Source organism: Platalea leucorodia (assembly GCF_965183815.1).
Source record: "Platalea leucorodia genome assembly, chromosome: 2".
Classification (NCBI taxonomy): Eukaryota; Metazoa; Chordata; class Aves; order Pelecaniformes; family Threskiornithidae; genus Platalea; species Platalea leucorodia.
This window is the reverse complement of record NC_138824.1, coordinates 92259260-92271981: the sequence shown is the minus strand read 5'-3', so window position 1 is coordinate 92271981 and position 12722 is coordinate 92259260. Positions and strand designations below refer to the sequence as shown.

At 35.5% G+C, this 12722-nt stretch overlaps 1 protein-coding gene across 1 annotated transcript in view; it reads left to right on the top strand.

Moving 5' to 3' along the window:
- Positions 1-12722, top strand: part of CFAP47 (cilia and flagella associated protein 47) — a gene marked incomplete at both ends in the record, with an annotated part of 347065 nt that overhangs the window by 229237 nt on the left and 105106 nt on the right. The gene's annotated exons all lie outside the window — the stretch shown is intronic.

Genomic DNA, 12722 nt, shown 5'->3' with positions numbered 1-12722 from the left:
GAAAAAAATCCAACCCAGTAAGCATTTCTCAAAATATTTAAAACATCATTGTTTATATATCACTTCTGGTTTGCTCTTCTTTTCTTGAAATGTATTATCCTGATTGTGAACTTCTCTAGGGCTGAGAAACAGATAAGGGTGTTTTCAAAATCTTGGTGTTGGGTGAGCATGGTGGTATGGAGGTGTCTTGTGCTAGTAAGAAACACAAAAGCTAGACTAAAAGAGTTTGTGATTTGGCACCTTGATAAGAATAGTGTAGGTTAGTGTCCTACAGGATCATGCATTGTCTTGTATCATTTTCTGATCTGAAAATACTGTTAAAATGGTAAAAGGAAAAGCTAGATTTTAAGTATATTATTGACTCTTATTGTATAATAAGTTCTCAAGCTGCATTTTAACTCTGCCTATAATTTTTAATCTAATTCAGTATGAAAACTTTCAAAAAACACAGTAAAATCCAATATACTTTTACAATGTATGGGGCACTGAAATTCTTGACCTGAATGGGGATAATTCCTTTATAGGAAGATGAAGGTGGTAAAGAAGTAGCTATACCTCTTCTTCAGATCTCTATGGAAAATCTCATTAAAAATATTTTTATTGATGTCTTTTGAAGATGACACAAATATTTTTGACTAACAAATAATACAGGTGATTACTATTATGGAATTGCTATTACTGAATTGACTGGTTACATCCCAGGTGGTTCATTTTGGAGTGGGAGAGCTTTGTCTCTAATGTAAATGACTGGGATTATCCTAGCTATTTTCTCACTATACACTGTCAGTGTGACACAGGTAAAAAGAACTAATACAGTCCTTGACTATTAAAGAATGGTCAAATACAAGCAGAAAGCAAATAATGCTGGTTGTACTGCTATTAGAATGTTGTTCACAAATCTGGTTCTCAGAGGTTAAGAATTGTGTTGAAATACTGGAAGAAAGTCAAAGAAAGCCACTAAAAGTATGGGGGACTGGAAAAGCAGGCCTTGCATATGAATGCTAAATATCTCTATCAACTTACTTTGCCAAAGAAAAAATGGAGAAGGAATGTGATCATTCGCTAAAGAATATTGAAAAGATAGTGATGGTCTCTCAGCTTTGCTGACCAACATGCATTAAGAGCTAGTGGCCAAAAATTTAAATCTGAGAAATATTTAATCTTGCATGGAAAGTCCTAGTAATGACTACAATAAAACATTGGAAGTTCTTACTGGTGAAAACTGTAGATAGAGTCTTGTAAAGCTGAGGACTTGAAATTGCTTCAAAAACTGATAAATTTTTAAAAAACATAGACACCTGGTACATCTGCTAAATCAGTGAGTCAGATTTAATGAACGAATTGATCTCTTTTTGACCTCGGAGTCTGTATTCTTCCTTCCTGGCCCTTGGAAAGAAAAGGATTAGCAACATCTAATTTAAAATACTAATAACACTGCTTTTGGACAGTAGTTATAGTTGTATCTCATAGTCAAATGCAATACAAATTTATACTCGGCATGTCAAAAGTACTTTTCCTGTCTTACACAACTGAGCAGATTTCTGAAACATCAGAAATTGGTTACAGCAGAGGTAAAGTTGGCTGGACAGAGTTTTGAAATGGGTAAGGTGTATATTAACATCTTGTTTTTCTCAGTGACTACCAGCCTACAGACAGCAAGGGAGTCCTCAGGGAGGTGAGGGCTGGTGGGCATCCCAGGAACAGTGGACAGTACGGGATCATCCTGACATATGTCACCTGGGTGCCATGAGTGCTATAGACATTAACAAGACTTCAATGAATATATTTGCTTGCAGATTGTGGTTTTGTGTTTGAGGTTTGCAAATGCTTTAGGCTAACTCAGCCTTTTGTACTTGATAAATGAGTATCTGTTTGACATGTAATGCCTGTGACAGGATGATAGTTCATACCACATGAAAAGGGGGGGCAAGATGTGTGTGTCAGGGTTCAAACTGAGTTTGTAACTCTGTAGGTATTCTGACCCTTAGGGATGGCCTGAGGCAGTGTGCATCAGCCGATGTTGCAAAAGGAATCCTCTGTTGAAGAGTGCAGAGAATTTTGAAGAAACAAGTAGGTCTACCTGGCAGCACCATGCAATTGACTGTAGCTCAGGTCTTGGAGGCAGGACACAGTTGGTCTCTTCTGCTTTCAGTGCACAAAATCAGCTAAAAGGAAATACCACAGTTCTGTCTGTACTAGCCCCCAGAACTTACATGACTTTAACAAGGCATTGTGTCACTGTCCTCTTTTAATTTGCTCAGGATTTTCTGTGCTAAGTAGTATTGCATGTGTTTTCATCTGTCTTTCTTATAATACATAATACATAATTCTGACTAGATTGGTGATGTTGAATTGGAACAACACAGGATTTTCCAGTTACATTTATCTTTGGTTTGCACTTTGCTTAATTCTGTGTTTTACCATCCTTAAGGTGCATAATTTCAATCTCAAAAGGTATCTGCAGGTATGAAAAGGTATCTGAAACACTTAGAGATAATTTGGTTTAACTTGCTTTTTTAGTAAAATATAATAAATTTGCATTTTTACATTGATGAGACCAATCTCACTACGTACCACTTTTGGATATGTTCTTTTTCTCTCCCTAAAATTCAAAGTGGAGGTTGAATAGTTAAATGGATCAAACCCAGTTTTATTCTGCTCAAGTTTTGTTAAAACTCTTTTGGCTTGTCATGGCTGACAGCATTTAACTTGTATTTTGCTAATAATCCAGATTATGATTAGGCTATTTAATGGAAATAAAAATATTGAATGTGTGCCATATTGAAAAAGTCATTATTTTTAATTTATGTTTTTACACTTTTTTTTTTTCCAACCTGGACAGTTTGGTACATGATTTCAGATTACATTTAAAATCAATTTAAAAAGAATAGGGATATTACGAAGCAGAGCAGTCACATATAAACAACGCTTTTACTTTCTGGTGAGGTAAGTACATCACTTGTAAGTCTAGCAAACAGATAACAACTAGTGTGCTAAGTTCAGACCCTCATATAATTTCTGAATAATGCTGAATAGTCATAGCCTCAATACTTGCCTTTTAGGCCATAAAAGGGTAAGTGTTCAATTGTCCTTCCTCTAAAATTTTTGCTGGTCTCTGTGAAACTCATTGGACTCTGAAAGTCTGAACTCACCAGACTCTCTAGGCACAGCCTACACTTCATAGGTTCAATAGAACAGTTCAGACCAAGGTCTGAACCTATGGTATGAACCCTGGACTTGTCTCCAGGGGTGGCTGGAAATGTCAAGGGAAAAAGCAAGAGTATGTACATATAGTATGGTACTTTCACAGCTATTAAGGGATTTCTGTTCAGGCTTTTTGCTGAGCTGCCAGGTCTATCCTTAAACCTATGTATACATTTAGTATCCACAAACTCCTTTGATTTTGAATTTGAAGTGTTTACTGACCATGGTGTAGGAACCACTACCTTTATTTTTTGCTGTGTTTTTTATTTTAATTTGGTACCCCCTAGTTCTTAAATGACAGGAGTTAGTGGACAGTTAAACCCTATCCAGTCTCTCCATGCTACTCATGATTTTGTAGACTTCTATATATCTGTTCCGAATTATCTCTCTTCCAAGATGAAGCGTATGATAAGGTAGTCATCTTCATTTATGTTTTCCACTTGGACCTTTATCTTTTACTGCTGTCCTATTTCTCCAAAACTATTTCTTTCAAAAAGAAAAAAAAAAATTGATCACACATGTATTGAAAGGAAGAAAAACATTCAGATTTTAGCAGTGCTTGTCCTCTAACTGCTTCACTTGGTGCATTTTGAAGTGTGTCTATTAAAACCAAGCTTTCAAAACTTAGCTCTATCAGTTAGCCTTTTTGGTTTCTTATCAGTTGATATAAGTCAAAGCAATGATGAGATAATTGAGCAATATCTTAAGATTAGAAATTTTATTACTTTAAAAAATCCAATACAACATAGAAAAACTAGATTTCCATTGATGACATTTAAAAATATTAGGTGAAAAGTAACAAGAGTTGATAAATCCCATTGACCTCTTGGAATGATTCATAGCACAGCAGCTCCTTATATCAAAAGTCAACCTATGACAAACTTCCTTGATGCCAATACTTGACCATACCAACCATTTAAATGAAATCTTAGAAGTGTTAGGAAGACCACATTATTTGTCCCACTCTCAAAAATCAAGAAAGCGGTCTTACTCATAACCTGCAATTGCTGTTAGGAAGTATTGAAGTGAAAACTGAATTGTGAAGCCCTGATTGAAAACACATAAATAACAGAGGAGATTTTTCTTTTTTTTTTTTTATTTTTGTAGAAGAAGAATGTAATTTGTCAAGTAAGAGTATAGATTTTACTTTGAAGAAAGGAGCGTAACTCTGATGTGAGGTTCCCTCAATTCCTCACCTTTTCCTGCCCAGTGTGTGCATGGCAAACATTAATAGAGTTAAAAATAGTGTTGATCTGCTCAACATGCAGGAAACTGGAAGAAGTAATATAAATATTTCCGAGCATGGGAAGGAAGATTCTAATGGCCAAGACCTAAGTGTACCTCCTAGTGCAAGGACTGGTGGGGTGAAGTACAGTGTGAGAAGGCTTTAGTTTTTATAGCTAGATCCCCCTCCTATTCCTAACTTTATTCCAACTATTAAAAGGATGACAGTGAGACTAAGCAGCAAGTGAGATCCCAAACTCATAGGAGGGTCTGGTTTAGCTAAGTTTCATTTTGTGGAATAATGGTACTTTAATTTTCCTATATGTATTCTCCATCTTTTGTGTGTTCAGATCACTTTTTGACTATGTCTTCTAAATAATTATGGGTTCATCTTTGAATTCTTAAAACACTAATTAATTATTATAAACATATATGCAACTGTAGAAAAGAAATATACTTAGGCTTATTTGAGTGAAGCAGATCTTTATACATTTTACATGATAGTGGTAATAGTTTCACATACAGAACTGTGAAGAGGCTTGGGGTTAGACCCTGAATCTTCAAGAAGCTAGAATTCTTCAGTGGACTATTATGTATCTTAAATGAAGCTTGCATTTTCTTTGAGTGATTCGTTTTTTATATATATCTCATACACTTGAGAATGTCCACAGAATAGCTCAAAATTCTTGAGAAGAGAAACTAGTTCTCTAATCAAGAATGTGTCTATATTGTTACATTCTGATTAAATAGATGGATTAATCGAGATTCCTGATATATTTAATCTAGTAAGTGGTCTTTAAGAAATACATGATAGCCAGCTAAGTATATTTTGCAGCCTTCTATTAAATGAAATAACATATCTTCCTGCTTTTATATCAAGTACTTGTGATAAATCTCGTTGTACTGTCAACCATGTACAGCTTCTGTATTCTGACAACAGTGGTAATTTTTTATTTTGCCTGAATACCTAATGTTTTGATTACAACCATGTATTGCATCTCTGAGAGAAACAAGACAATATACTCATTCAGTGAACACATCAACCAGATTATAAGGAGTTGCAATGATTCATGTTGTAAACCATATAGCTTGCTGATCTGGATATTTTTTCTAATCCAGGCCCTGAACACTCTGAAATCCACTCATTACCATTCCAGAAATGAGAAGAACCTTACTGAAATGGAGGGGGATTAGCCAGATGCAGGTTTATTTTCTAAGCCCCATGTATATTAATAGAAATTAGATCAATTGGTGAAGCCTGGAAAAGTTGTAAGGATACATTTCAGCTGTGAAGGATACCTGCCTGCCTTGATTGTTAAAGCTTAGTAAACAGGGGAGCCCTTATGAGGGCTTAGATGATAAGCCTATTTTTCAGAGGAGGGATATTATCAAGTATTGTTAATACTGAAATAACCCAGTCAGTCCTAACGCTGCTTATAATGAACACTTCCAACCTTACCTTATAACTTCATCAGTCATTGCCCAGCTGCAAACACTATTTTTTGCCAGCTGTCATAATGAAAGCAATCAATCTAAATTCTAAGTACATGTGTCTTTTGTTGGTGTCCTTTGCCTTTCAGTCCAGCCCGAGAACCTGTTCCAGCAGTTGGCACTGCTGGCCTATAGAGAACATTTCCCCACAGTCATTAAAAACTCCATCAGTTGTGCTACTTGTATAAACGTTTCCATAGCACTGCGCTGGAAATAATTCCAGTAAGGAAATTTCAGGTTTGTGAGGCCTCATTACCTATTCTATCATTTTGAAAAATCTCCTTACGTTCTGTTTTGTTCTGCATGATGTAAGGGAGATTGATGTTGGAGACTTGTCAGCTTTGGCCTCCCCCTCCACCTATGCAAATTTCAGGTTGCATTTCACCCTGACAAAGATTATCAACTCTGTTAAAAGAGAACAGCTAAAAGCTAGTTCAGGGAAAAAGGCAGAAAATACCCTCTGTGATAATTGTCTACCCAGGAATTTCTTCCTTCTTCGTTCATGAAAGCATTAATGTATTCTTATTTCATTTTGTCTTGTCCAGATCAGCCTGTGGCAGTCTAATGAATCTCAAAGACAAACAAAACAAACCTGCAACAGTAGAGATGGTACAGGATGCAGAAATGTGTTTTCAACTGTATATTTTACTTTAAAAATAATTCTAAAGTATATTTCAATAGTTCTGTGGGTTTTACTCTATTAGTGACTTCTAGATAGCACAAGCTAAATCAGACTGTTGATCACCAGTAGATGACAGCCTTTCAAATCCATTATGAATTCAAAAAAATCAGGCTGTGTCTTTTTTCTCATATATGATTACAAGAAAGACCCTGTGATTTAGCATGTGGAACTACAATTTCTGTGAATCACGAGAATGCTGTTCACTTGTCAATAGCTAAGTTGTTCTACAACTCTAAGAGGAAGTGAGAAGCAGCACACGGTTATTATCAGCTAGATCTGGAAATGCAAGTCAGAAAGCAGATAAGGAACAGTTCAGTTTGGAACTGGGTTGACCTTAGCACAATGTAGCCTACTGTATAAAGAGAGGAAGAGCCCTCCTTTGGACATCCTTTTCCTTTCCCAAAATCCTACTCTCTTCTTTAGACGGTAGACTGAGAAGGAAAGCTGGATAGCAGCATGGGATTCCCTAGTCCTACTGCTGCGTCTACCCCTCAAATCCTTCTCACCCAGCTCCAGAAATGATTTTGCCTTCTGATGGATTTATAAGCTGTAGATCAGAAGTAGCACCCGTGCCCACTCAGTGATGTTTTTCTTCTCATAGGATATATTGGGTCAAGCAATGATTCCCCTCAAAAATCATGGCAGATCTTTAGCACTTGGGAATCATGCTTTGGGGACTGTAGAGGTAGAAGCCATCTGTGGGAGACGTCAGTCTGTTTTAAATCCATAACTGTTTTACAGAGAGCCACAACAATAAGAGATCACACAAAAGATGTGTTAATTTTCTCTAGATCATGCCTCTTCCCTGGCACCTCTACTTCTTTTGTTTAATTACTTGAAGGGAACCCACAAGGAAAGATGCATCTGTGTTAGCCTTTCAGTTCACAGCAACAGCCTGTTTTTTGGGTGTCTCTCCTGATCATCCTCACTTACTGCACTTTCATTTATATCACACAGCAGTCCTGGGGTGCGTGAAATGCATCTCTTGTGTGTGTAACAACTGGAGAATATTTTCCAGGTGCTTGTCTAATGTTCTTCAACCATTAATGGGTGTTAAAGTTCATGGGAGTGAAATAGAACTACTCATAAGCAAAACATTCCCGGGCACTCGTACTGTGTGGATGCTGGGTCCTCAGCACCAACTGTTTTGCTCTACGCGTCTACTCCTTTTGTGTCTCACTACATGCTAATATAGATAGATCATAGCACCCAAATCTTTGTAACTCTTCCTGTCAAAAAAGACTACATCATGTTTATTCTAACAGGAGTTTGCATTTTGTGGGAACTACATTGTGTCAACAGAAAAATATAATGTAGAGAGCTTGTTAGAAATACAACCAGGGTTGAGGTAGATTCAACTTAGAATTTAAATTATGTGTCAATGTCTCCTTTATTGATTTTTTTCATTATTTATTTAATTAAAAGTAAAAAGCATATAATCAAGAATATTTTGTAATTACGTAACTTAGCAGTTGAAGACAGTGACACACTGTTTTCATTGCTGTGGTACATTAATTTTTCATAAATCCTAAACTAAACTGTAATCTGAATATTGTTATACATGGCTGATACTTGGATCATGTTCTCAGAAATTGAGTAACCTGACATTATGAATCATGCCCTAAGACCAATTTTTAGGATATGCTTTCATAACAATTGGTAGCATAAAAAGTAACATTCTGTGAAAGAACCATGGCAACATGGTTTGTGGAAGAAAAACAAATTTGGGAAGGTGGTAATTATTAATCACTCTAACTAAAAGCAGTTTGGCAAATAATTCAGACCAGAACATATTTGTATAGCCCATTAAAAAAAAAAAAAAAAAAAAAAAAAAAAAAAAAAAGAAAAAAAAGAGGTGTTATCAAACGGAGGGTAAATTATTAGAAATATTAGAATGTGAGTGAAAATTTTGATAGATGTACAGCAGCTGCTAACCCCTTCCTCTCTTCCCTACAGATGCATGAATCAATTCTGTGATATAACAGCAGGGAGCTAATGTAGATCACAAAATGACAGCTGAGCTGTCACTAACTGCCATCGAACAAAAATGTAAGGTTAGATCAAAACCAAGTAATTAGAGGGGTGTTTAATCTACGCTAGATGAGTGGTCATATATATGAAAAATAACTGTCAAGTAAAGAAAGAGAGTAGCCTTGTATAATTAAACTACTGTGTCACTTAGTCCATAACTGCTGTTGCTAGCCCTGTGGCTTATGAATCAAAACAAGAGGTTTTTTTGCTCAACCATTACACACGGCAAGTCCACAGAAAAAGGTCTTTTTTAAAAATTTGCTCGCTGATGGTATCTGGAGTACAGATTGTATAGATTAGTGAATTAAGTATTAAAGTAATGTCGCTGAAAGGGAAACTTAATGTTTGAACTCTGTTCCCTGGATATACCCCTGTAATGATTGTCTTCCTAATCAGTGGAATTTGTGCTAGTTTTTTAGCTCAAGACAAAACATGGTTGTATATACACTCTGTAGAGTTGTGTGTTTTTTTGGTGTGTGTTTTTTTTCTTTTTGTTTGTTTTTTGTTTTGTTTTTTTTTGTTTGTTTGTTTGTTTTGTTTTTTGGTTTTTTTTAAATAACAATGACAGGAACCTGAAAGAGAACAGTGAGAATTTCTCCAAAAAATGTAGTTATCCTAAGTATAAATTTTCAAACTATGTTTGGAGGCTCTTACAAGTGACGATCTCTGAATTTTTCTGCAGAAGTATAACCTTTAAACATGTCCTGCCACTTTCCTGAGTTGTCAAGAAAATTGGTAGTACTGCCACTGGTTTTCCCCTCAGTGATTAATGGGAATTAGTGAGTAGTGAGAACTCATTGCTTTCCTTGTGTAATATGAAGAAAAAGGAAGAAGGGGTCTTTATTATTCTTTCCATTCTTATGAAGTTTGTCCATCTGTATAACAGGAAGCTGTATCTTTTACTTAAGACTTATTTGGCAGGGGTACTACTGCCCTCACAAAATGTAGCAATATCCTTGCTTCTTCAAAATAGTATTGCTGTGTTTCCATGATCAGAATGCTATTTAAAAATGCTGGAGAGAAATTCAAGTACTATTTTATAGTTGTGCATTTCTAGAACACGGTTTGAAGCAGCTAGCTGTTCTTTTCTGCTGGATTTCTATGGATAGTTTCACAGCTTCTGAAACAGCAAATGATGATTAAATGGCATCATTACAATGAGCAACAAGTTTATCCACACATACAAACATTCTCAAACAACATCTGAATCAGGAATTTTAAATAAGTATATAAAACTAATTAATTGGTTACGGATTTGATTTGAAAACAGATGCTGTGTTGAAGTTTGTAAAACGCCATTAACTCAGGAATACTTGCTTTAGGTTGTACAATTTTAGTTGACATTTTACTACAGGCTGAAACCCTAACTATTTTAGATCATTTGGCCTATTGAAAAAGGAATTCAAATCTTTCCTCTTCTTTTGAATCAGAGTAAGGAATGACTATGTAATTGTGACAATATGAACATATCTCTGGCACTTGATTAATCATCATCCTCACTGGAAAGGAGGGACCAGTGTCTGTTACTGTCTGAAGACTGTTCATCAGCCTTTTTAAACTGAATTTGCTGCTTGATTTCAGTTCCTGGTATAAAGGTATATGAAAATCATTGCAACTGAAATCTTAGAAGACTAAAGAGAAGGTAAAGTCTTGGCGAGCATAGAGACTACATTAGTTTCATCTCCAGAACTATTGTATAAAAGTAACCTAAAGGTCATACAATTGGTTCCCTGCAGCAGATACTTCTATTGAACAAATTCCAGCTAAAGTTATTTGAGAAAAATGTGGAGTAAAAATTAGCACTACTGAATGTGTACTCAGTAATTATTCATTTCTATATTTCTCTGGGATTTAGAAAGGATACTTTACAAAGAATTTTAACAGTTCAAAGGAGCCATTTGAGAAAGTAAAAAGCTTTCAAAAGCCAAATTACAAATTTGTTCGTGAATATTCATTAATTAAATAACACTTCCAGTTATTATGAGTTGTTTGTACATTTGCAGGCATTTTTAGTTCTAAATGCAGAGAAAACAACCATATTTTTTAATTTTAGCAATTGATAATTATTAAGTATCTTCAGCCATTGACAACATTGTAACAATTCACATTTTTAAAATATTATTTTTTTGTTACTGTATTTTACTTTGGTGTTTACTGTGGATTTCCCAATGGGGAACAGTAGTGCAGAGGCTGAATTTAGGCTGATAAATTCCAGTTCATTATCTCAGATTGTTTAGAAAGATGGACTGTAACAGTTACTTTGCCTTGCAAATATTCTAATGGAGTTATTTAGGTTGTATGTAGAGATCAAGAAGTAAGCCGATTCTCAAGTTTTTATGTAAAATGTCTAAAAGGCCGGCAGTTTTTGCTTTAGGCACGCTTTTTAGCAGTTGTCTATTTCATGGAGAAAATTCTAAGTGTATATTGCTGGTTCACTGAGTCAAGAGACTTTCTAATCCGTCCATATATTTGAAAAATAGTATTGGCTGTCTTGAGAGGAAGTATCTAATATGTGAGCTCCAAGCAGGATCTGTACAGCAGGAGATAAGCCAGAGGGGAAGGTCTGTTTTGAACAGTGAATTATTAGTTTCTGCTTTAATAAAACCAAATGCCTGGAAGGGATTGAGTTTGGTTTCCACATAAGTGCAGAGACAATAGTTTTGTCTATTCTCTGCCAAATCTTTCTCTTTCTCTCTCTCTCTCAAGTCCCTGAGAGCCACATGAGTACTTAGAAGTTGGTAATGTAACTCTGAAACATATGCTGCCCGCCCCCAGTTCCACAAGAGTTGTTCTTGCTGAGTTGAAACTTGTGCCACTGTTGCCATTTGCAATGGCTCCCAGATCCTTGCCTCTAATGCACTGCTTCTGCACTCTTCAGTGGTGATTTTAAAAGATCACTGTCACAGTCTTTACACTTAGCAAGATGTTTATATGCAGATCTAAGAATAGGCAGGGTGTTTCCATTACTGGTTGCAGCTCTTTCCAACCTTCAAACCTCCTTGGTTTTGGCAGTCTCTAGAAAAATGAACGCAACAGTCTGTTCTCTGTGATCCATACACAGCAGATGGTGACTGTAGGATGAATATAACAATTGAGAAACACTTAATTGATATTTACCCAAGTTTTAAAACTGAAATCTCAGGAGGATACCTTTTACTCTATAAAAGATATAGGATGAAATAATGACTCATGTCCAGATACATGGATATGCCAAAAAAATGTATATTTCAGGTGATTGTAATAACAGTCCTTTCCCTCACAAGATGATCAGGTACTCAAAACTGAGCACACAGGAATATGGAGAAATCAGTATTTAAAGTGCTTTATATTCTTACTCATAAATCCATGGTTCTCTAATAAACACTTTCTTCCACATCTTTCACATACCACCCCATACAGAGGGAAAGGCTGCTTTCTGGATGACAGCAGAACTAGTCGGACTGCATAGAGAGACCCAGTGAAGTGCATGAGTGTGCCTTGGTTCAGGCTGCTCTAATTTTAGCTCTTTCATAGATTTTAGTAACAGATATCAGTCAATAATAATATATATTTTGATATTAATATTATTAATAAACATGGTTTGTGATATAGTGAACATGCATTACTTTTTTAGAGTAAATACTAAATGAATGTGTGGGACAGGCTGCCAATACAGATACCTTTAGTATGTCACATACGGAAGACAAAATTAATAATGCAGCATTTGTTGTTGTATGTGAGAACATATCTGTGAGCTGACTTCAAGGACTTAAAAGTTAAATTTGCTTGGAGCAACAACTAACAATGAGGATGTTTTCTTTTTAAAGTTTATCTGACCTTTTAAGTCATAGTAAGGCATAGAACTGGATTACTCTTACAGAGACTATTCCTTCAGATTTATATATATTTCTGTTTTCAAAAAAGTTATGAACATATAAGAAATTCTCTTTTCATTATAATACTGATAGTCTCTGGCTCCTGAGACTGCAGAGATATGCCAAAAAGAAAAGTTGGATTTAAAAAAAACAAGTTTCTAGGATTTGGGAGAGGACAGTTTTTATCTGAGGCATTTTAGCGGTCAATATGAACTTATTTGTAATTTTCTACTCTT